This window comes from Pseudopipra pipra, chromosome 3 (assembly GCF_036250125.1).
Source record: "Pseudopipra pipra isolate bDixPip1 chromosome 3, bDixPip1.hap1, whole genome shotgun sequence".
In the NCBI taxonomy this organism is placed as follows: domain Eukaryota; kingdom Metazoa; phylum Chordata; class Aves; order Passeriformes; family Pipridae; genus Pseudopipra; species Pseudopipra pipra.
This window is the reverse complement of record NC_087551.1, coordinates 80,505,833-80,530,840: the sequence shown is the minus strand read 5'-3', so window position 1 is coordinate 80,530,840 and position 25,008 is coordinate 80,505,833. Positions and strand designations below refer to the sequence as shown.

General features: G+C 41.2%; 1 long non-coding RNA gene across 1 annotated transcript; it reads right to left on the bottom strand.

The window, feature by feature from the left end:
- Positions 1-6,577: 6,577 nt before the first annotated feature.
- Positions 6,578-23,602, bottom strand: LOC135411889 (uncharacterized). Its single transcript, XR_010429368.1, has 2 exons — positions 23,501-23,602; positions 6,578-7,099 (listed from the first exon to the last, which is right to left on the bottom strand). It is a non-coding gene; the product is annotated as an uncharacterized LOC135411889 (long non-coding RNA).
- Between the last annotated feature and the right edge of the window lie 1,406 nt (positions 23,603-25,008).

The window sequence follows — 25,008 nt, the reverse complement described above, 5'->3', positions numbered from 1 at the left end:
GATGAGAAAAACATAGAAGCCTTGCTAAAGGCCTTACTAAAGGCAACAAGGACACTTACTATTTGGTTAAGAATATATCAGAAAAATTCTGAAGGTTGTAAAAAGGAAACTACTCTGTCTGTATTTCCATGATGCTGAAGTCCATTGCACTGTAAGTAGTATACACTGTGGGGGGGGTTGGCCTTGGGCATGATGGGATCTGCAGCCTTTCCCTGGTGGACTGTCTCCCAGTCCAGCATCACTAAGGTGCTGGTTATTGATGGTCACCGTCCCTCCAGCTCTTCTGAGGTGGGTCCCTCTCCTGCAGCACTGTATGAGAGATGGGCACTGGGATAGACTTTCTTTGTCTACTCTCTGCTGGATCATGGGTTCTGACAGCAGAAGAAAGGTGGGTTTGTACAACTTGCAGCTTTATGCAGGTTCCTGAGGTGCCACAAGTGAGCGAGGACAAACAGCCAAGGTCGGGGCTGTGAGTCTATTCCTGCATCTGTGACCTCTGTTTGACTCAAAGGTCAGTGGGATGGCAATGGGGCCAACATTGAGTACTTCTGGGAAACCCTCCTTTGAATTTCAGCAGCCCTGCTTTCCCCTCAGGGGCCTGAGGACACTTATTGTCACAGAAAAAGTGTCAAACACTGTAAACTATTTTCCCCAGACAGAATTAATTACTGCTAATGAGACTTAGTAACTTTTGATATCTTCTGAAATGAAGGTTACCAAAGGTTGGCCACCTTCTTAGTGGAGAGCTGGCTTGTTTTTTTTTTCTCCCGACATTTGGAGTCCATCAAACACTACAAGTGTGTGAAGCTGATCTTTGTGGAGTTGGAAACCCAATGCACAACAATCACAGCTGGACATTCGGAGCAAGAAAAACTTCTCTTCTGTCTTCAACTCTTCATCCCATGATTTTGGAGATTTAATCTTTAAATATAGGATACCCTTGTGAATTTTCAATAGTTTCCAAGTATGGAATTGACTTATCCAAATGCAGAGGGTGATTTACAAATCCAGGAAGAATAGACCCTGCATTAAAATGAGACATACAGCCTAAAACCTCTCTTTTTGCACACTCACCCTGCCAGACAAAGCTGCATACTCTTTTAATTGCACCTTCCTAAGCTCATAAACAGTGAAAATGATTAAGCAATGCAAGTGGCATTAAAACCAATGATAATCACCTGTTATGATTTAGTTCCCCCGAGTCTCCTGGTGGGAGGTTCTGCAGCATCGAAAAAACAAGGAAACAGCCTCACCGGCAGCAGCAACAGCCCCAGTATTAAATTACAGCTTTAATCAATTACTGTGTCCTACAGTGCCTTGTGAGGGTGTCCCAGACAGTTATGACCCAAGTTGCTGTAACCCTTCTGGAAAAAGAGAGTTGCTAATTGCTCTGTGTACACTGTCAGCAGGCGCTTCCAGAAAATTTACAGTAATTTGCCAAATGGACTGTGGGATCCTTTTACTTCAAGCACATTAAGCAGAAGTTGGGCTGAAGCAGAATTGGAGTACAGGGTTTACAATGCATATAGAGAGGTTCTTTTGGTTTGACTGAAAAAGGAGAGAAATGTTTCTCAGTAGGGACAGCTGATGAACTCTAGAGCCTTTAACCTCCATGTCACAAGCAGGCAGCAGTACAATGTGCTACCCCTCCCACATAGGGTGTATCACATATGCAATGGCATATAGGACATTTTAGGACCAAAATATCTAGGAGAAACTTTTGACAGTTATTTTGCTGCTGAGTTCCCAAGGAATTGTTGCGGTGTCTGTAGGAAGCACAAGCAGATCTGCAGCTGAGAAACCACGAGCTGAAGGAAATGTCTCTCACTGCCCACTCTCTCCCTTGACACCAGTTCATCAGCTGACTTAGAGCTGCTGTGCCTTGTCTGGACTGTATGAAGTTCCATCGTGGGCAAATCAGAGCTAGGGATTTGGAGTTGTAATATGAAAAGGCTTGAAATGTTAAACATTAGAAAACCCCAACATCTCACACATAAAGGCCCTGGCTCCTGATCTGGATAGTTTATTCAGTACAAAAGAAAACAAAAAATAAAGAATTGACAACTGAAAATATTTTTCTTTTTAAACGTGGTGAGAGAGATGGATGGTAATCCAATGATCTTCAGAGTGAGATGTTTCATTTGAACCACATAAAAGGAGGCAACAAACTTTTCTGAAGGTGAAATTTCCATGAATTTGCTAATACATGAAGAAAAAAATATGGTACCTTGACTTTGGAACAAAATCCAGGTTGGAAATACTGCCCTTAAGTAGATATATCAGGGAGAGTTCAAAAGGATGCAGAAACTGAAACAATACACCATTGAAAGCTCAACAAAACCCAATATTTATTACCAAGAGGTGGCCAACAAAACGAAAACCTGAGAGAGAGGAAGGAGTAGGAAAAATAAGCCCTCAGTATGACTCCCCCATTCCCCCAGGTGTTACTTATGAAGTTATCTTACCAACCCAGAATGCCTAAAATTACCCATGGCAGAAGCTGCATTCTCGGAGAGTCGGCAGGCTCACAAGATAGCGGGCATCCCCACAAAAGGCAACGTTGTCCTTTGATGTGAAGCTTGCCAAAAAAACCAGCCCAGCATGAGCTATCTGCTTTTCATACAATTAATTGGTGATGTCTGCCTGGGCAGGTGTGGCCAGCACAGCCCAGCTAGAGGCCTTCAGTCCCACCCCCCATTATGAAAGTGGCATCTCTTCTGCACATGCGTGGGTGCCTTGGAAATCCCCCCGCGCTTGCTCACTAAACGTCAGGGGTCTTTTCTGAATGAGTCTGGGGGCTTACTTCATCATCCTTCTCTTCACTTTCCTCTTCAAACACCCTTGGAAGGCGGTCAGCCAATCATAAGACACCAATTAATTTCAGTTTATACAAGATGCTTGCTTCAGGGATCAAGTTCTCGTGTTTACGAGTGCTTGTTTTCTCATAACTTGGCAGGAAAAGAACAAACTTTCACAAGTGGCTGGGCCAAACACAGACCAAAGTATCAACATCTAATTAAGCCCTGATATAGTAGAGAAGAGGGAAACATTATCTGGAAGTGGAATCACATAGATAGTATTGTTTTTTCAGAGATTTATTATCTTGTTACTATTAGACATTAGTTGAGTTATGTCAGACTTGCCATAAGCACTTTATCTCTCTCGTATCCACACTGGTAGCACCTACAAAACCTCTGCATGTTCTGTCCAGGTCACACTTGGATTCCTCCTTGAAATAGGTGCAAAGTAAGATTCCAGCAAGGTGTGAGGTATAAGACTAATATGGGAAGACAAATATTAGAATTTGAATACAGAATAGTATTATAATTTATAAATTATTACTTATGGGTTATAAGAATCCATATAGCCAATTTAAAAGTTTATGAAACAGAGGTAAATTCTGTATGGAAAAGGTAAAAATAGCAAGGTTTTAGTTTCTACTCAGAAATGTCTTCAAGACTTAAAGAAATGTAAGCTTAGATGAAGGAATAAAAGTGAGGGAAGAGAGACAAAGACAAGCTCCTTGAGAGACATTCTAAGAGGAAAAAATGGGACTAGGAGGTCTTCTCTAACCATATAGAAAAGTATTTGGAAATATTTAGCAGGTGTGAAGTTAAGTGGGCAGAAAGCCTGAAGATTTCTGAGCTGATCCAGGAGGATATTCTGATTTATGTCTATTATAAGAACTAATGAGTGAAGGGAAATCGGTGTCAAAGTATACCATTCACCTAGAGAATACCATTCACCTAGAATTAATGGTACTTTGAGTACCGAAAGGAGCTAGGAAAACTGTGAATTCTGAAGACTTTGAGACATTTATATGCTATTCCATGCCTTTGCTTTCATTCTGCAGTTCCAGAGAACTGAAGGAAGATATGCTGACATAAAATTCGTATAATGAGGTGATAAATTGGTCTGTTGTTTTGAAGAGGGGAAGGACTGTAAAGAAGTGACAGGTTTGGTTCGTAGCCACTAGTTTATAGCCACCAGAAAATGCCAATGGATATTAAATGGCTAATTATCATATCTAGAGCTAAATTAATGCTGTAGACTCTTGCATAGATTTCCTTTAAAAAGAGAGTGATCAGCTTAGTGAAAATATCCTGGAATGATACTTTTGCTTCAAATTGTGATCTGAAAATATTAATAATGTGGTCAAATTTTGTGAACTAAAATTCAAACTGCTCTATCAAATCATTAGTTAAGGTTGCCCTTAGACAATGATTTCCATCTTTTAATCAGCCCTTTAGAGCAATACATTTATTTGCTCTGCAGGGGGTGGAACTCAAGAAACTTGCAGAAATGGGGGCCTCTAAAAAGAAAAGTAGACAGGTGCTACGTAGCTGAAACAGTCAAAGGAGTTTCACATGGTATGAATACATAAAAAAAATTACATGAATATGTAATATTCCTCAGCTACCATGCAGCAAGAATCCTCCAATACCGCTACTCTTTCTCATATGTCTCATTCTATGGTTGCCTGAGGCATCCTCTCCTACTTCTCTTAAATTCTGTGGGAGCAGGATAGTCTCTGATGATTAAACCCCTCCCAAAAAGAGAGGAAAAATGCCTTTTTGTTACTCAACTCCCAGTTCTGGTTGCTGTTAATCTACATGTAAATGTTTTGGTTGTTTTTTTTTTCCAGAGGCACAACGCATTCTGCGGGCTGGTTTTAACATAAATCTGATTTAATCCTGATGGATAGGAGTGAAGCACGGTTTCTTGGAAGCCATTACACAGGGTGTATTACTTATTAAACTCTTCTGGCACCTCAAGATTTTTAACTGAACCCAAGGAATGACAGTATTCTTTTGCTTTCACTTTAAGAGTATTTTTGCTCTCTTAACTAAAGCTGACGTATTAAGACAATAAAAAAATACAGTATAAGAAAACAGCCTGAAACATCTGTTTTTCTCTCCCATAGCAAGTGATGAGCTACTCAGTTTTGTTACTGAACTAAACTGAGGGACAACAGTTCTGTGAAATACCTTAATAAAAGCAAATCCAGTGAGACAATAAATAAAATTATCATTAAATACAAGAGGATAAGTGGAGATGTGTACATACTGTTCCTCACAGGAAGACACCAAAGCTTTGCAATAGATAGCCTTCCCTGATTCTTGTGTGCCAGCCAAACACAAAGGATTCTGCTGTTTCTGTCTGCAGAGTTCTACTCAGGGAAGATGTCTGGCAAATCCCCCAAAGGGTTCTAGATCAACTTTAACAAGATCCCCTGCATTTGCTTACTAACAGTCAGACTACTCAGACATTTGATACACTCCAACAGTTCAGTAGAAATACCCTAAAACATCAAAAAGAATGTTTGGAGCAGTATGGATGCAAAGAGGTTATTAAGTTGCAAGTTTACAGCATGCCTTGCTTGCATGGATGTAGATGCTGATAAACACAAGGCTCCAGTGTACCATGCTCATTGGCATTTTGGCAGACATATATGGCACCCATTCCTCCATCCAAGCTTGCCTGTGCCCCTAGTGTTGCTTGTACTCTTCTCACGGTGGGAACACAGAGATCACAGCATCGCTCCCTGTATCCTGGAGCTTCTAGATGCATAGTTCCATCCTACACATGTGGAAAAACATAGACCATGCCTAAAAGACATAACTCTTTTCCACTGCTTTTCCTTCTTTTGGAGGAGCGAAAGGTAAAGAAAATAAATATTGCAAAATATATACACACATACATATATACATACACGCATACACGCTGTATGCACACACACTGAAAGATGTACGTATGCTGCAGAGGATGAAGGGCAACAAAGGGAATGAGAGTTTCAGCCTCACCAGATGCTGCTAGAGGCATCATATTTGAAATAGAAGTGAAGAGGTGTTTCTTAATTCAAGAAAACAACCACGATCTGACAGAATACGAGGGTTCTGGGAGCTTTTTTTGGAAGAGTTATTCAAAGAGAATACTGCCTACATTCAGTACTTCACACTTCTGTGTAGGGCTCCCTTCAAGTACACAACTGATTTATGAGGTAGCTATTTCAATGTTTCAACAATAGCAAGAAAGGGCAGCAAAAGCAGTTGAACAATTTTCATACATTCTTCTGCTAACAAAGTATCTCTCTGCTTTCTATTGCCAAATTATTCTCATCCTAGTTACAAGGCCAGATCTTCCCAAACACATCTCCTGAGAAATCCCTGAGTGATCTCACCAGAAGTAAATACTCAGTGTGAAGCTTCATCAATTCACATCTTCGTCAAACCACATTTCAGGGAAAAGTCATTAAGGGATATTCACAGATGAGAGGCAAATTTCTGATATTGTTAACATAGACTCTGCAATCAGCTTTTTAATTTGTGGGAAGACAGCCCAGACAACCATCTTTTCTTTAGCAGCTTTTAAGATTTAGATGCTTTGGACCAAACCAATCCACTGATGACAAAGGCACTTTCCTCCAGAGCTGAATTTGGCCAACTGAATTTTTTGAAAAAAATATTTTTTTGTTATGTAAATGCAATTTTCATTTTTGCCCTTTCTTGGGGCGGGAAGAGCTTCCACACAAGTAATCAATGCCTTCACTATAGGAAGCACACACAATGCAATAGAGTGAATTATAGGGTGGTTTATTAACTATTTTGAATCCAAGTAGTTTTTGGATATATTCCTTTGTTCCCATTTACATCTCAGTTTCAACGTCTTTGGATGCTAAAATATCTCTGCCTTAAACACTGTTACAGTGACAAAATTAGCTTTCAGTCTTCTATCCAGCTAAAAAAAAAAAAACCCAAACAAAAAACCACCACAAATTAATGCTGGCATCTTTGTCCAATAGAGAAAATCAGCACATTTTTCTGTCTTCTTCTTGAGAAATTCAATGCTTCCCTCTGCTCCACGTTCACTCAACAGCACAGGCTTCTTTTCTGCAAGCAGATGGAGAGGGGGTGTCACAGTATCACGTTTCTTGCCTGAGGCTACTTCTGCCACAGCTCTTCCTCATCGTTCATCTTCCTTGGAGGTGCAAAAAAAGCTCAGTGCTATTGTGGACTCTACTCTGCCACCTGAATCCTATAGCATTGGTTTGTGCTCTCTATGCAGAAGTCTCCTACTGAAGGCACTTTATTCATTCAGCCTGTAAAAGTAAAGGGACATAGGTAAACCTACCTACCATTTAGCTTTTGGTGGTTTGAGCCATGAAAAATCTGCTTTTGGGGATGTTTCTCCAATTGAGGGAGGAATAAGGAAAATAAAGTTTTTCTGATATCAAATGTATATAGTCATTCTAGACAGTTTCAACGAAAGAATGGAATTAACTCACCCTAATGTATCTGCCAAAATTATGTATTTCAGTCAAAACTAGTGACCATTTTATTCCTAATGGGTAGAAAATGGCAATCCTAGATCACGGTCCAGAATGGCTTGGTTGCATCACTTTACCAGAGACTGCTTCTCCCCATTGTTTGTAAAATTAATCTCATGGGACCAGCTGCAATTTAAATGTCTAATATTAAGTGACATAAGTCCCACTGTCAGGGTTTGTGGGATAAGGGAATTCTGAACTACGAAATAAAGTAACAGTGCAGTAGAAGTGCTCATCATCTGTGTTTCTGCTGCCCATGTCTTACCTCGGGGTCGAGTCCTATTTGCTCAGAGTATAGTGGAGGACCTGGTCTGCCCATGTTTTCTAGTCTTGAACTCGGATGTGTGCAACTGAGTTTTTGCTTGGGGGAAAGAAAAAAACCAAGCAAACTGCCCCCCCAAGAAGCAGTTATCAAATTTCTAACACTACCTAGTAGAATCTATGGCTTAATAAGAGACTATTTCAGGCAATATAAATTCCTAGATTTATCTCTGTTCTTGACATCAGGATTTAGAAAGCTTGGGTTCAACCACAGTTTCTCTGGATCAGTATGCTGCTGTTATTGCTGTTATCATGGGCCTGAGATAAACTCAGTTGCAAGACCCCAACAGCCTATCATGGATATCTTCGGACAAAAGACTCACAGTCCTTTTTAGCCCCTGCTCAGCCACACACCTTTATCTCAAATGTGCTCATGTAGGTGATACGTAGAGGTACAGCAGCACTGACCTACCCTCTTTCCCCCTTCCAAACATAGGCCCCTTCCTACACCTCAGTCCTTGACGTAGCATGTTGGATACAGGATGCAGACAGGAGGGTTAGGCAAATTTTCACCCCAAAATGAACTGTGGAAGGTCCCAAGAGATCTGCCTGTAAAATCAAACTGGTCTAAGTGATGTGCTTAAATGCGAAAGCAGAAAGTATTGGTGAGAACATCTTAAAGATAAATGACTCTCTGGGCACAGCAAACTGCTCCACCTTCGTTTCACTTTGTTAGAGAGTGCAGAGATAAAAAGAAATTAGGTAAAACAGTCTATCTTAAGCTTTGGTTACCAAGCATGACACTGCATAAAATTTGCATTAATTCAGGTTGGATAGTGACCCATAAGGTTAAGATTTATTTGCATTAATTTAGACCCTTTTGAAAATGCTTGCATTCAAGAAGTCATATGTGAAGCCAAACGAATCACACTGGCCCGCATTGGGAAAAAAAGAAAAAGGGGATTATATTTGTATGTTTAGGTCTCTCTGATTTTGTTCCTCTTGAGGGTTTGTACTTGAGAACATAAGGAGAATGACTAGCTTTATTTTTATCTCAGTATTCAAAAACTTTACAACTTTGAGAAAGAAATCGGTTCTTGATTTTTTTTTCCTGGTCTTAAATTCAATGTAGGCATAAGAAACAAACAGAAACGAAAAGTATATGTATTGTGATTGATTTGGAAATAATTCTGTAGTTCTTATGAATTTCCATGAAATTCTACTGAACAGGGAGACAAGACTAAATCTCAGAGCATCTTTGAAGAATTCTGTGTTCCTTTTCTACTTTACGATGAATTTATTCAAAGCCAGTATAAGCCAATATGCTTACCAAGATAGGAAATACATTTACATATAATTTTACAATAAATTTATCTCATCAAAACATCTGTCCAGCTTGCTAATTTAATCCATTTTGAAATTTCATTAAACTCACAGAGTTTTGATGGTGTGATGGAATTTGGCACAGTATTTTTCTTCAATAACAGTAAAACACCTGTGGAACTTACAATTTAAAAGCAGAAGCTATTGGTTGTGAAACTGGGTTGTGAAACTGGAGTTGTGAAACTCCCAGCACTTTTAGAAAACTAGGCCTGTAAATAACTCAGAGGATGAAGCTGATCTAACTCTTGTAAATGTACATGTCTGACTCACTTCCCTAAGGTTGTCTGTACAGTCAGTGAAAAGAATAGATAGGATTCCAAAGCAAGTAGCTGTAACAGGTCAAGTGAGTTAGATCCTGAGCAAACCAATTCCTCTCAAGAGACTAGGGAAGGAGCCTTAGGTGTCTAGTTCACATGAAGTGGTTTGTGCATTGTAGACTCTCTAGGTCAGGTGAGGCCAGAAGGATCTGTTGTTGGATCATCCATATCTCAAAATCCTAGGTCCTAATATTTCATTCTTATGCCTCTATACTGTGCATGGCTAAAACATGACTAGAGGCACTGAAAGCATCAAGATTTGAATACCTCAATGGATGAACTTGTTCCAATGGCTAATCCTCCTCCTAAGGCTCAGAGTTTAAACATATCAGCTGATATGGGGGCAATATACCTCGAGTATATTTAGCAGTACATGGAGAGAGATGATATACATAAAAAAGAACATCTAATATTTCTGTTAACTTTTCTATACACATACAAATGTAAGTAACATAAGATTATCTTACTGCATTAAACAAAAGGTCTGTCTAGCCTTATATCAGGTCTCTCAGTGTGGCCAAAATTAATGCCTAGGGAAATAAGACCAGGACAAGTATGTATGATGTTTCCCCAACATACTCTCCCTGTTCCCTACTTCTTAACATTCAGGGACTTCATGAGCCAGACATTCTTCCTATGATATTTCTATTCTGATTGGACTTGATGATATTTCTGATCTCAGACTCCTTCACTGAGCTCTCTTCATCCCTAGAATTTCATATTCTCTCAGAACTTTCAGCTACTATGATACTCTGTGCAGAGCTGTTCCAGAGTCAACCCACATGCTAGTCAAAAAGTCAATTACTGCTTTGCTCTGGTGGAACTTGACACCTACCTCTTTCATTCAATGCACCTTCGTTCTTGTGCTGAGACCTGAAAAGTGTGTCCTTATTCAACCAACTAGTTCTGCTCATGAGTTTAGACACCTTCATCCTGTCCTCTGACAATTTCCTACTTTTCAAATGGAAAGACAATCTTACTCAGTAGTTCTTTGTAGAAAAAGTCGTCTGTACATCTGACTGCCTTTGCTCTCCCCGAACCTCTCCCAGCTCTAATATATCAAAGCACAGTTCCTCTGTGGCAGCCCTCTCTACTCTGTCAATTATATTCTGCACTGAGCAGTCAATACTGCAAACTCCTGCCTTGGATGTGACCAAGAAGAGGAGAGAGGGAGAAGAATGCTTTTTAATCCTCCAAAGAAAAATACACCCACGACGTCCTGTGCATGCACTGATTCCAAAGATCCAATGTGGTCTGCTTAGCCTCGACAGTAGGTGTTGGTCAGAAAAATGTTCCATCTTTATGTGTGTTAATTTTGCTATGGAATACACTTGTAATTGTGGTCCCCTTTTATTTCTTCATTGTAATTAATAGTCTCCTGGCTCACACCATTGGTGCTGCACTGACATCCATATAATTAAGATGGACAGAATCACAGCTTACATGCAACGTGTTCTGGTTCTGTTGCCAGCAACTACAATCTTGCTTCATTTCTGTTTAAACTCTAGGGAACATACTTTTATATTTTTTGTTTTAATGGTGCTAATGTCTGCTCTGTCAGCCACTTGAATTTGGTCACACCATGGCAGTAACTTTGGCTTTGGTGTCTTGTCAAAATAGCCACAAAATCTGTCCTGCAAACGTGGTGAAGATTACAGACTCAAAAAGATTTGGTGACATCATTGAGGGATTAACTCTGAAATTCTAATATACTCTTCCTGGAGAAACTCTCTTACACTGGGATTTTAGATCAATCTGCCTTTGCTGCAGGAATGATTATAGGCCCAAATATTCTTTTTGCTCTTTTGACACTGCCCAAGGAATCCTTTAATAAAGTCTTCATAGGGCTGGTTGAAAACGATAAGCAACTCTTCCATGGTTGCTTATTTGATTTCCCCTGCTACATTGTTATTGCCATCCCTTTCTGCAAGTAGACTAATGTATTTGACGCCTTCTGGCATCAAATGAATACTCAGCACAGCTGGGAATACAGGAACAGAAAGCAAATTCTGAATCCCTAATTGTTTTCATCACAAGAAAGGGGACTCCTGGAGTTTTTCACAAATAGTTCTGGTCTACGTGACCCAGTGAATGACATTAAACCATGGAGGCTAGAACCTCAGTCCTGAAGAGATAACAACCTAATCCAAGATAAGACTTGACATGTCACGGCAGCAAACCACATGGGAGGAAGGATGCCAGGGCTGGCTGCGATAAATGCTGTATAGTTTCAGAAAAAGTTTGTAAAGCCACAAATCATTCTAAGATTTGCTTGTTTGTTTTCAGATGTAAATAAATGCAGGCATGTTCCCCTGACTATGAGCAATTGGTACTTTTCTTCAGGAAAGCAGTCAACGTAGATCTCAAAGACAATCATGAAGAAACACAGGGGGTGACTTCAGAGCTTAAAATGGAGACTGACTTTCATTTGAAGAAAGCAGAAACAGAGGCAAAGATATTGTTGCTCTGATGACAGAACAAACAGCAAATACATTATTTTTGCTCAGCCCGATGTGGGACAGGAGTAGCACAAAAGGCAGCAAACTTACAAACAAATAAAATAATTAAGCATCAGGAACTTCTACATACTTTCCTCATTCTTGGTGGACGTTTCATTGTTCACCACACTGAAGCTATGCTTTTTCCCCCCATCATTTGAGATTGGTGCTATTGTTTGAGTTGCTGTGGGGAGCTGTCAGCTCCCTTCCAGCTCGGTGCCAGTCACGGTATCAGAAGCTGCAAACACTCAGGACATGAACCACTGTGGATGCCCACAGTGCCTGAGCCAGACAGCAATTCACAAAATAACAGATCAGTCTGGGAAAAGGTGCTGGAAGAAAGTTCATCCCAATACAGAATGAGGACACTTAAACTCCCACCACATTCAGGATTACTAGATGTTCCCTCAGTGCAAACACATGCAGACCTAGAAGTGACATCACCTGAGACATACTCCTATCTGGGATAATGATCTCAATAGGCAATCAGCACAGATCTGGATCTCTAAAGCAAAACTGAGCTACATGGTTTATCCAGTCCATAAGGTTTTAATTTTGAATCTATACATTAAAAAAGATCAAGCTGAAGTCAAGTATGGCTGTAGTGGATCTCACAGGCGACTGGATTTTCTATGTGGTTGTTGAGTGGCTGACACTACAGAGTTTTGGTTTTGGCTGGGGCCTCTGAACATCATTCTAAAAGAGAAAGACAGTCAGATGGTAATATTTCAAAGTTATAGGACCTAGCAGAGAGAGCCTGAGGGTTCTGTGTTTGTCTGCACTTAGTAATACAGAAGGCTGTCCCCACTGTGAGCAAGACACAGTCACAATGAAAATTATTCAGGGTGAGGGTGGGCTTTGGTTCAGACAGGATGCCTGGAAGTTAGCTGGAAACAGAGCTCATCATTAGGCATTTATGCATTCTTCTGCCTGTAAAGGTATTGCCTTTATATTAATATTTATGAAAAGGCTAGTCAACACAGAGGTACTTGATAGGTGAAACATGCCAAACAAATAACAGGTTACGTCAAATTTACAAGTGAAGTCTCTTTCTTTGTTGGTTTTTTTTTTTTTTTTGAAGGCAGGGTGAGATAGACAACAACTGAATGGGAGACTGACACTTTGATGGCAGAGCAGAACTCAGGAAAAACAACTCATTTGAAAACCTGAGAGGTGTGAGTGATCCAGTGATGCCAAACACATGAGACCTGGTGAAGCTGCCATAAGGCAAGTTTTATTGTTTGATGGGGGTTCTCTGCTTGCCATCAATTGCTTTCCCACAAGCATCTCTGCATGTGCTAGTTTATTAGATCTCATCCTATAAAGCAACCACTACCGCTGTCAGGGTTTAGCAGCACAACAGCATCTTTCACTGTGTGACCTTTCAGAATGATGTGGAGATTGGAAACGTGACAAAGATTAAAAAAACAAACAAACATATTTTCTTACTAAATCCATTATTTATATTTTCTCCCTCCCTTCCTAAAAATTTCCAGTAGAAAGTGAAGTAATGACTAACGCTTTTGGGATTTTTTTTTCCAAATAAATCTTTTCTTTTGGTACATCATTAAAGGATGTGTTACTGTCAGGTCTGGTGAAACTGTAATTACAGTGAGTGCAATAAATAAAAGTATAATGGCTCCACTGCATAAATAATGGTTCATTATCCCAGTTTTATTGGTATTTAGTTTGCTGAGCCAATAAGTCCTCCTGCATATCCAAAGAAACTGTTCTGATCTGAACAATTCTGCTATGTTAAGGGAAAGAAACAAGTGGTTTTGTATGAGAGAGGACATTTTGGTCACACTGGTAGTCCCCTTGTGTGGGCTTGCACTGTTGCTTCCCAGCTGAAGAAATGTGTTGGTGACCCACCTTGCCATGTTGCTTACCATTTGTGGTACCAGCACAGCAATCTACTGACTTGATGGGATGCGCCCAACATGGGTGGCCCCCCAAAATTCCTGCTGGGGTCAGCTTGTGCAAATAATGCTTTGGGCCTGGTCACATTGTTTTGTGCCATGAGTAGTGATGGGAGACTAGCTCCAGCCTGAGCCTCAGTGCTCTGCCACCGCTGTCTCTCCAGACCCTCTCAGCCTCTCTGGGACTCCTTTCATGTTTCCATTTTCTGAGTCTTTCCCTTCAAGTCTCTTGAACACCTGTTTCTGTTTCAGTACCCTTGCGTGAAATTATTAAGACATTAATGCTAGTTTGAAACCTGCCAGCATTCTCAGGGCACCTCCTTTCCACCTGCCTGCTGAGGGTAGGGTGTTAGCTCCTGGTTTTGCACCTTTGTATGCATTGCACCTTTGTATGCATACGCACCAAACTTGTGTCGATAAAGCCAATATCAAAGGCAGCAGGTGAAATTTTCTCAAGCCTCCTACTCACTTGCCCTGCTCTCCAGAGCAGATATGCTTTAGCCTTGTGAGGCAAGTTCTAAATATTGGTCCCACTGTCCTCATGGCATGGCATTAGATGCTGAAAAGGCTGGAGGTCACTCTGCCTTTTTGACACCTGAATAATAACAACAAATGATATAGAAATCTCCAGCTCATTGGAAAGTTTCAGCATTCAAGCAAGGAAGAATCATGAAATGTCAATCCTCAATCAGAGATACACTTGGATCATCAGAACTGGTGGTCATACAGACTGCTTCTGGCATCCCAGTTCATGCCAAGTGTTTCTTCCCTGCTGCAAATCCACCCATGGAACTGCTTACACCAACAGGGGGACAAAACTGTGTTCCAGATGATTATTCATTACTCATTCAGCTCATCATAAATATGAGGCACTGAGTGGTAACAGATACATCTTCAGGCCAGACATATAACCAAATTACCAAGGCATAACGAGTTATTGGATATCACCAGACTCACAGTAACACCCTGTGCCTGTGCTCCTTTCCATGGCAAACAGAGCACTTTGCATTTGCTGTAAGCAAGAGGTGCCTGTGGACATTTTCCGTGGCCCAGCTGAACACAGTGACCCAGTAGCTGCAGTGCCTCCCCCCAGGCTGAGCCACCTGCTTTCAGGAGGTTTTAGCCTCACTGTCAAGGACTGAAGCTCCCACAGGTTAGATGCTGGCCCTCCCAGTGTCAGAATCTCCTTTGGTAACTAACACTTTCCTAGAGTTTGTGCCTCTCTTTCTACCAACACACTCTCCTCTCTCAGTGACCCTTGCTGACCTGGGTCTTCCACAGGGTGTTCTGAAATCAACTGATCAGCAGGATGACCCAGTCTGACACAGAAATGGGTGAATAATACGAAAATTTCTACCATTATTATGAGCTTCAGGTAATTTTATTTTTTGGGGGGGGAGGGGGGTGGTCAGTTTAAATAATGTTCAATAGTGCTATAAAAGTGGTGTTTTAGCACAGAATCCTGACTGAAACGTTAAGCTTTCTGTTGTATATTGACAGTCTTAGATGGTCTGGTATATCCAAGTCAAACCTGAGTTCAACACAACCTGCCTTGGTCTGGGTTTCCATTTTCATATAAGGCTTTTCATTGGGTTGTATGCATCATACTCCTCAACTCAAGCGGCTGTGGGCATTACAAGAGATGAATCATCACCACAGAGTTGCTCATTGTCCTTTCCTGGTGCAGTGACTCCATTTCCAGACATCCCAGGCTCATACTGGCATATACTTCTCCCTGGAGCTTGGCAGGTTGGTTCAGTTCAGCACACCAGCAAGCACTCCTCTCCTGAGCACAGCTGTGTTAGCAGTATGGGTCTTGCTAACACAGCTGGCTCCCTGCCACTCCCTGACCGGTGAGTGCCACAAAGCCCTTTCTGGCTCCCTTTTGGGTCCTATCTGCTGGCTTGCGTCTTGGAGAAGCTGCATAGGAATCAACACCCTTCACCACACTCCTCCTTTCTTTTCTCCCATGGCATCAAGTTTCTTTTACTTTCATCCTACCTGTCTAATTGTGGATTTACTTTCCAGACCTGACTTAACCTCAGTGGTACTTGTTTTCCCTCATAACTGATGTTTTGCACTGAGAATGTGCCAGTTCTTCCTCAGTGCAAAACAACTGGGTTTAATACATTGCATTAATTTGCTTTCCAAGTGGTTAGATTTGCTGTAATTGCCTAAATTCCCTCTGCATGACCTGCATTTGGGGCTTTAATGAAGAATTGCTGAAATGCTCTTCTGAACTCTGTGTACTTTCTTTCACGTATGCTCCCATATTTACGAAGTCCCTTCATCTGCAGGGACTGCAGTCTTCATCAAGGGAAGCAGAAGTTTTACAGGGAAGCAGAAACAAGAAATTGCCTTAAAACTGTTACTTGGAACATTTGTTTGTGCTATCACATATCTTGATGAATTTTTCACTGAAGGTTGTAAATTATGGTGCAGGGAAAACATAACCCCTGTCTTTCAATTATATTCTATCTCAGAGCTAGAAACCCCCTTTTTAACAGTCTGGACTGTGCCTGGCAAGCCATGAGCACACTGCAAATAATATATAAACAAATAATAAACGTTAGGCTACAATAACCTCTGCTCTTGGGAGTGAATGCAGTCTTGGGCAATTGCTGTATTTCACTGAGGTTGTCAGTGTTATTCATCTACAGAATTGTTTCAAAAGAAATTGTAGGTCTTGTCTTCAACATACATTTCTGATGTATGTTTTTCCTAGATTGTAGCTGGAGTGCCAATTTCTTATGCCTTTTTTTTTTTAACAGAAATACATGTAGGGAAAGAATGAGACTTCTCTTATCATTAAAGATTTTAAAAATCAGTATTTATTTTACTGCTATTATATAGTTCCATTATCATTTTTTGAATAGCGCATTACCAGTAATTGGTTTAAACTTTACAGCCATATCTATCTCACATCCATTATCTAAGTTGATTTGAAGAGTGTTGGCAGCGTGCAAAGACAAACAGAACTAATTGAACACATACAGTCTCATGAACCAAGTTTTCAAGAAATTTACCTAGTGGAAAAGCCAGTTTGACTCTGTCAATTACTCTTCTATTGAACCACCTTTCTGGGACCTATGTGCCTGGTTGCCGCAGCACAAGAAGCTTGCTTCATGGTAGTTTGCATGACTGAGCATTTGCTCAAAACTAAATAAAAAATGAACAAGGGCTCAAGCATTCTATGTAATGAGCTAATATTTCCTACTGTACAAGGTTGTAATGACTGATCATATACTCCTCAATTGTATTTAAGTTCAGATTGCTGTCTAATTGAAAGAAATATATGGGGACATTGAGATAAGCTCAGGACTAACAATCAACCCTTAAAATCTAATGCAGGTTGGCAGTGACCAGGAAAGACAAACAAATCATCATTCTTTTTTTTCTGAAACAAGCATCAGATGATAACTAGATTCCCTTATGAAGATGTCATTGTATGCAAATATTAGTCATGGCTACCTCTGGAGCTTTGTTGGTGCAGCAGACCCAGCAGCTGTGAGCTGTCTTCTCAGGATGTGACTTTATTTGCAGTAGATTTTAAACCAGTTCCATAAAATGAGGTTTTAAACCTTTACAGGGAAGTGTTTTCCCTTTCTAACTGAGCATTCTACATATGACTCTGCTGCATCCTTGACTGGTAGAACAGACCTAAGTCCCTGGAGTTGAAGTTTCTGTTCTGCAGCGCTAGGGCTTTGACACTCTCCATAGGTACAGTAATATCAATGGCAGATCCCATCCATCTTGTGTGCATGCCACACACTATTCAGTTAAAAATCGCCATTAATACCATCCCCACTGCAAACTAGTTGAATCAGATAATGTGTAGTAGAGGTTTGTATACACCATGAGCTTCTTTCAACACAGATTTTGCAGTCAGGGATGAAATCTCTTTAAATCGCAGACAAAGTGCCACTTGCGAGGCAGGGATGTAGCAAGTAAGGCTTGGGGGACCTGCACTGCTGTTTCTTTCCTCCACTGAATGTTGCAGGACTGAACACCACCCCCACTGAAGTAAGAAAATACACCCATTGTCTGATTTCCATAGCTCATTCTGGCTACCAATCATAGCATAAACTTCTAACCATCTCACAGGTGCCCCTAACATGAGGATGTAGAATCATAGAACATCCTGGGTTAGAGGAGACCCAGGAGGATCATTGAGTCCAACTCCTGACTCCACACAAAGCAACCTAAAAATTACACCATATATCTAAGACCATTGTGCAAACACTTCTTGAACACCAACAGGCTTGGGATCATGGCCTTTTCCCTTGCGATCTTGTTGCAGCGCTTGACCACCCTCTCAGTGAAGACCTTTATCCTAATACCCAGCCTGAACTTCCTCTGACATGGCTTTAAACCATTCCCTTGCATCCTATCAGACACCAGAAAGAAGAGATCAGCACCTCCCTCTTTTGAAAAAGTTGTAGAGAGCACTCAGGTGATTCTTCCACTTCCCCTTCTCTAAGCTGAACAAACCAAGTATACTCAGCTATTCATCTTTAAGTCATGCCCTCTAGTCCTTTCACCATATTTTTCACCCTCCTTCGGACACATCCTAATGTTTTATATTGTTCTTACATTGTGGAGCCCAAAACTGCACACAGTATTTGAGATGGGGCTGCACCAATGTTGAGTATAGTAGGACAGTCGCTTCTTTCATCTAGAGGGCTGTTCTGAGCTTAATGCACCCCAAGATAGCCAAAAACAAGGGACTGATTTATGCCCAAATAAAGACGCCTCTTGGTACCATTGAAAGTAGGTAAGAGGAACTGAAACCCATCCTGACTTGTTATTTCTTGGTATTATTACCAGATATGAGAAGCAACAAACACATTAAAAAAAAAATCACCCATATTATAGATATAGCAACCGAAAAAGAAGAAAAAAGACTTACACAGCTCCCCACCACTACCCTCCTCTGCTATTTCCACATGATATCTCCAGCCTTCCTCCTCATAATCTCTACACCTTTACTGCAGGATTGGTTTTTATGCTAGGAGACAGCAGAGAGGTGAAGAAGATGACAAAAGCTGCTGGTAGGACTGCCATGGCCACGGGATGCCAAGGCACTATCTCATGGTGGAGATACGTTCACTGATATAGCAAGGAGAAGCTACTCAAATTCAACAATGATGAGAAAACTAGACTCTGTCCTTTCTGGGTCCCTCCAGGATAAACTGACACTTCGTAACATCATTTGTAGAAAGGCAGCTCCAGGTTCTAAAAATTATACTCTATTAAATAATTGCAGTGTCATTTATAAAAGGGAAAATATTTTAAAAGAACATTAAAAATGCCTCTTCTTCTGCTAAAGTCCCCTGAATGTTACCAGAGTTATATCTCATTACTCTAGAGTACTCTTAGCACTATATATACCCCTCTGGAATACGTATTGCCTTTATTTTTAACTAAAATGATAAGTAAAGCTAGATATTTTTAGCAGAAATACTCTACACTGATTCATAGAGCTGTGCCGATATTAGAGCTTTTTTCTTTACTCATTTCACCTTGATTCCAGGAAAATATGATCCTTTCTTGAGAATGTGGTTTTATTCATGGCATTTTTTTCTCTGATTGATGAAGCTGATTGTGCTTTTTTATGGATGAGGAGCACTTACATGAAATCAGTCACTTGTGAAACTCCATGTTAGAAATATTCTTCACCTCAGGTAAACTTCCTGGAAGAAAGAGTGAGTAATCTTTTGAAAGATTAAGGAATGGGAGAGAGAGAAAATAAAAGACTAAAATCACACTTAGTTTTTTCATGAAGCCCACATAAAGCAGGCTCAGAAAAGGATTCATTTTGTGCTGCTCATCACAACAGCAGAAAAAGAGCTGATTCAGTGCATACTAGTGCAATAGGTAAAATTGATGTCTTGAAAGCAGTATACATTTCTATTGCCTCAAAGAAAACTTTACATAAATTCAGAGTTTTAGTAATGCTTTGCACGTAATCAGAGCTGTTTAATCTTGTCAAACAGTTGCCCTCTGGGAAGCAGGCATTTCTAAGGAGAGCATCTGACAGGCAGCTCCATTTTAGAGACTGGCAGCAGAAACAGCGGTAAGAGTTGCACTGGGAGCTCCCTTCTAGCAACAGTGACATTTAAGCAATTTTTGATCCTTAGGCAATTTTAGCTACCAAGTATGGGGTGGGTTTTTTTCCCTTCTGTTATGAACTGTAATAATTTGTACCCCTGTAAGTTTTCTAAAGCCCAAGCCATGTTCATGTTCCACTATGCAAGGTCTTCTAAAATCCCAGGAGAAAGCAGTGCAGAATTTGCTGTGAATATTCTGAAGTTCTTTTTCCCAGTGGGGATCAGCTTTGGTCCATGAAATGAATCTGGCTTTTCTGGCCACTGCTAGGCTTGGACTCTGCAGTGTTTCTTCAATGTCCACCTGTGACAGGTCCCATGGATGTACTGAATCATGATTTCTCCTTTGAAGACTGTCCTATATGCCTTCCTGCCAATGCAAGAAGGGGAATAGTGGTGATGGCAGCTGTACCAAAACCACAGGGAAGAAGCCATCTCCCCCTTCTCTGCTGGAAACAGAAGGCTGTATCCATACTATTCCTGGAGACAGTCAAAACTTCCACACAAGCTGTAACGTCTTTTAACCACTGGCCTGTGTTAGTAGAGCAGGGTGTTTAAATGCAGATAGGCAGGTAGGTAGGTAGGTGAGTAACAGTGCACCTCTGTGTTGCAGGTGGTTGAAAATTGACCAGTTAAACTCTTTCAAAGGGGACAATTGTGAGATCTCTGTTCTTTTGAAAATTACCTCCAGATGCCTATATACATCTTTAGACCCTTAATCACTTTGCATTCATCACCATGACGGACATGGATTAAAGACATTCTCAGGCACATGTAATCCAGAGACACTTTAGCCAGTATAGCCTAGATAAGATGCTGACAGGAGAGAGTCAGTGTTTGGAAATCATCCTCTTCTTCTCCCTTATGTTTTTGTTTTTTAGTGATTTGGGGTTTTTTTTTTCCTTCCCTGAATAATCAATGTGGAATTATTCTTCTGTGAGGCATTTTCTTTGCAGTTTCCAAAAGTTATCTCACGTTAATGAGCTGCAATTCCTGTCCTGCATGTCACAAGGGTCTTCCATTTACCCTTTAGGAAGTTGTCTCTGTTGAGGAATGGAAAACTCTGCAGCAAAAATGAGAGCAGCTGAAGAAAATGGAGGCATTTTACATATCACAGCTGGAAAAGTTATATACTTTTTGCTTATCCCAGTGTGTGCAGATGCTAAAATACACCATGGAAGTTAGAGGAAAGCAAGTCCTCACTGAGCCATCTGAAGTTCAATTCAGACATTGTTCATTCTTTTCTGCTTGTGCATCTCCCAATGGTATTGGGGGGACTTATTACCCCATCATTGCTCAGCTGTCAGGAGAGGACCTGGCCACAGGGGCAGTACAAGTTTTGTGGTATCTGTCACATCCTATGAGAAGAAAGCTCTGTAGGCCAGCAGCCACCAGTACTTTCCAGGGTGGGAGCTTTTTTTAAGTCTATGACTTCCTCCACTATGCAAATGAGACTTGGATAACAAAGCCTACAGAAAACAGTGTGCAAATGGCCTGGAGGAAAAAAATGAATCCCAAAACCAACCTTTTATTTTTTCACTCGAATGTTTTTATGGTATTTTCCCAGTCTCCCATCGAGCCATCAACAAATACGAGTGTTTCTCTCTGTCATAGTGTTTTGTAGATTAAGCCTAGAAGGTCTTCAAAATCCCAGTTCACTCAAACACCCCTGAGGTGAGAGGCAGCTACTGAAGGAGGATGCTTAACTGTATCTAATAGCAGCAACCCTAGTCCGCCAGCTACTTTTTCCACCGCCACTGGCTTCATCCTCTCCTGGAAACTCCTGAATATCATTGGTGGTCCCCAAAACATACTGACCCTGATGCTCCAGTCCATTTGTCTTCCCAGGATCCACTAGAGAGGCAAAGCTGTTGGGAATGAGGAGCAGCATCCCACTGGGAGCTGCAGAGACATGCCTCTTTCACTCCAGAGTCTACTAGGTTGGAAGGAGTGGAGCCATGGTCTTAGCATTTTCCTTCATTGTATGCTGAGACTTGGAGAAATACCTTACCTGGCTTGCACACAGAAGCGGGGGAGACAAGGGTGTAAATATGTAGTTTTTGAGCATCATGGTGGTCACAGAATGGTCAGGAGTCTAACACTGTACTGAGACTTTCTATCACATCCAGAAGCACAGCAGCCTATCCTACCAAGAAAGATCTGTGTGGTCTTGTTCCTGCCCATGCAGCACCCAGACTGGCAACAGGTAGAGTCAGCCAGGAAGGTGAGAGATGGTGGGTGGTAGGACAGACTGGGAAGACTTCAGACGTTTGGCTGTTCCAAGTGTGCTCTACTTAAATGTCCTCAGGAGAACCCAGGATGGGTGTTCCTCTTCCTGACCAGCAGCAAGGCACAGGACTCCTCACCTCCTCCCCAGAGGTATCTATTGTCACCAACTTGGTCATGCAACCTCACTTCTGACCTCCTCCCACATAATCCTGGCCTTCCCTGTTCCATCCTCACCACCAGCCTTCATCCCTGATGTCCAGCTGCTGGTTCAAGGAGATGTAAAGCTCCCTTTCCTGAGTTTTTTTAGGGCTGGGACTGATATCCCAGGCTGGTCCACAGCCCAGAAATTCTTCTCCCAGAGTCCATCGCTCCTTTTGAGCTGCTGGGAAAACTGCCAGTTGCTAATGGGCAGACAGTGGGACTGACAGGAATAGAGGCATCTTTAAACCAACATTTGCTGACTTGCAGCCTCAAAAGGAAAATCTGAGCTCTGCATGTTCTCTACACTCCACAGGCACAGTTTTCCATCGCTGTTGACCTTCTTTTCTCTCCCATGCTTTTGCTATTTGCTCTGACAGCTGTTTGCCTTATCCCAGGGATCCTGTGGACAGGGACCATTCCAGCCCTGTGGCTGGAGGAGGCTCAGATCAGAGTGCAACCTTCCCACCCCAGCTCCATGGACTCACAATGTGGGAGGTAAATAATACGTCGCAACTGCTGCCTTTGAATAACACAAAACACTGCCTGCACTTGATGCCCACAGGTTATTATTTCTGCGGCAAAGCTGAAAATATGGGACAGACGAAAGAAAGGTGCACTCACAAAAATTGATGGTGCTTGTTTTTAGATCAAATTTGTGATTTTGTAGACAGCTGTAGAAGAGCCATAGGGGAGAGTTCAAAGGAGGGCAGGGTTGGGTGAATTGCTGTTCTGGTCCCTGTCCTTCCCATGCCTCATAAAATGAAATAATGATACAGTAAAGGGCAGTTGCAGCCTCACTAGAAGATGTCATAGCTATGATAGCCTAATGAGCTTCAAATGACCAAAGAGTGTCAATAGATAAAATCTATTGTGGGAAGATTTCTAATGCTCAGCACAGCAGGGAAACACTTCCTGAAATCCCAGAACATTCATCAGTGACAGTTTAGACTATAAATTCATGCAGTATAAAGACATATTCAGTACTCTAATAAAGCACATTTTCACTTTTATAAATCCAGAAAATTGACAAAGTAAAACCAGTACTAAACAAAATATGCATGTGGAGTGTTGTAAAGTAAAATACACTTTGGAAACTTGAATTTTTGAAGGTTTGGGATTTTTCTAGAATTTTGCTATGTAACAGAGGATATTAGAGTAATTAAGACCTGAGAAGAGCATCAAACATCTTCCTTTGCTTCAAAGGCACACAACCAAGCTTTATATGTTAAAACAAACTGTTTCAAATCAATTAAATTACCTCTTGCATCTCAGTACCCATCCTTGTGAATAGGAGTGAAGGAGAAGATGTCCTAACTTAATTCTATTCGTTTCTTGGTGTTGTTTCAATCACTTTCTTGTAAAGAATCTAAGGAAAAAAAACGTTTAAGACTGTTAAAGGATGGATGCAAAACTGAGTGCACATCCTGATCCACAGGGCTTGCTATCCAAAGTTTGCTGTCAACATGAAGTGTTGGGAATTTACTGTTCTGGGTCTACCATGGCTGAATTTACTGAGCTGGTGGGAGGCAGGCAGGAGACAAGAAACAGGCAGACAACCAATCACAAGCTCCATGTGACTTTTGTTACCAAAAAAGGCAACCGTATCACTGAAAGCACAGACCCAAGTTCAGCACATGGGATGTCCTTCAGCTCTGCTTGGCACTGGTATGGCCCCATCTGAAGTACTAGATCTGGTATGGAACTCCATGCCCAGCAAATGGGTGACTTAGAGAAAGCCTAACAGATGCCAGCGAGGTCCAGAAACCATGATTGTAAAGATTTAGAACAAAGAACTGAAGAAAGATGGGAATTGCACTGTTCAAATTCCACTGAGACCCCCAAGACGAGGGTAGGCAAGCATCATTAGGGATCGACATGTGTGCAGGTGAATCAGAGTGGAGGTAAGAGAAAGGACCAAGAGGCCCTGAAGACGCTTCCAGGCTTCTCCTTCTAAGATAGCACAAAAGTGGAGCAAAACAGAGGGCAGAACATCTGCTTGTTCATAAGTCCGCGGAAAGGCCAGATAAAACCTTGGCCAGACCACTCCTGTGAGCAGGCTGTCCCTGATGAGTGGAACAAGCATATGAAACAATGATACTTTCCAAAGATCAGAGCAGAACAATAGCTGATTATACCATCCGTAGTCTCAATGCAGAAAAGTCGATGTTGACTGCCTGGGAGCTGGTACTCAGACTTTGCCACTTGACTTTATTGAAACTGAGAGCACAATACAAAGGCACTAAGAAATTACTAAAAACCCATTATTGATGTTTTGGTGTAAGCAAGGAGGAGAAATTAAATTCTTCTAGAGTTTGAGAAGTGTGTCTTTTTAAATATCACAGGTACAAACAGTTTTCCTTCATATGAGTGCTTCGCTTTCAAAGCTGCATCTGACAAAAGAGCTAGTCTCCTTGACAACAACATGAAGCCTTTTACACAGGGGGATTGTGCTGTATGGCTCATCACAACTTCCAAGACATTGCTACTGGACAAAGAGTACTTACTCAAAAAGGCAAACTCTTGTTGCATCAGTCATGGTAACGATTTCCTTTGAAGCTTTTCACGGGCAGAAACCAGGGGTATGTCAGGACAGTGAGTTAAATGGTTTTTTTCCAGATCAAACAAAGCACAGTTGTGCACTGATGCTTTTTTTTTTTTAATCTGAGGTCCTTACCTGTTTCTTGTTCTAATTAAGTCCTATAAATGCATGATCTGTGTGAGACAGAGAATCTTACGACACTGAGGTTCCAGCTCTTGGCTTTTTTT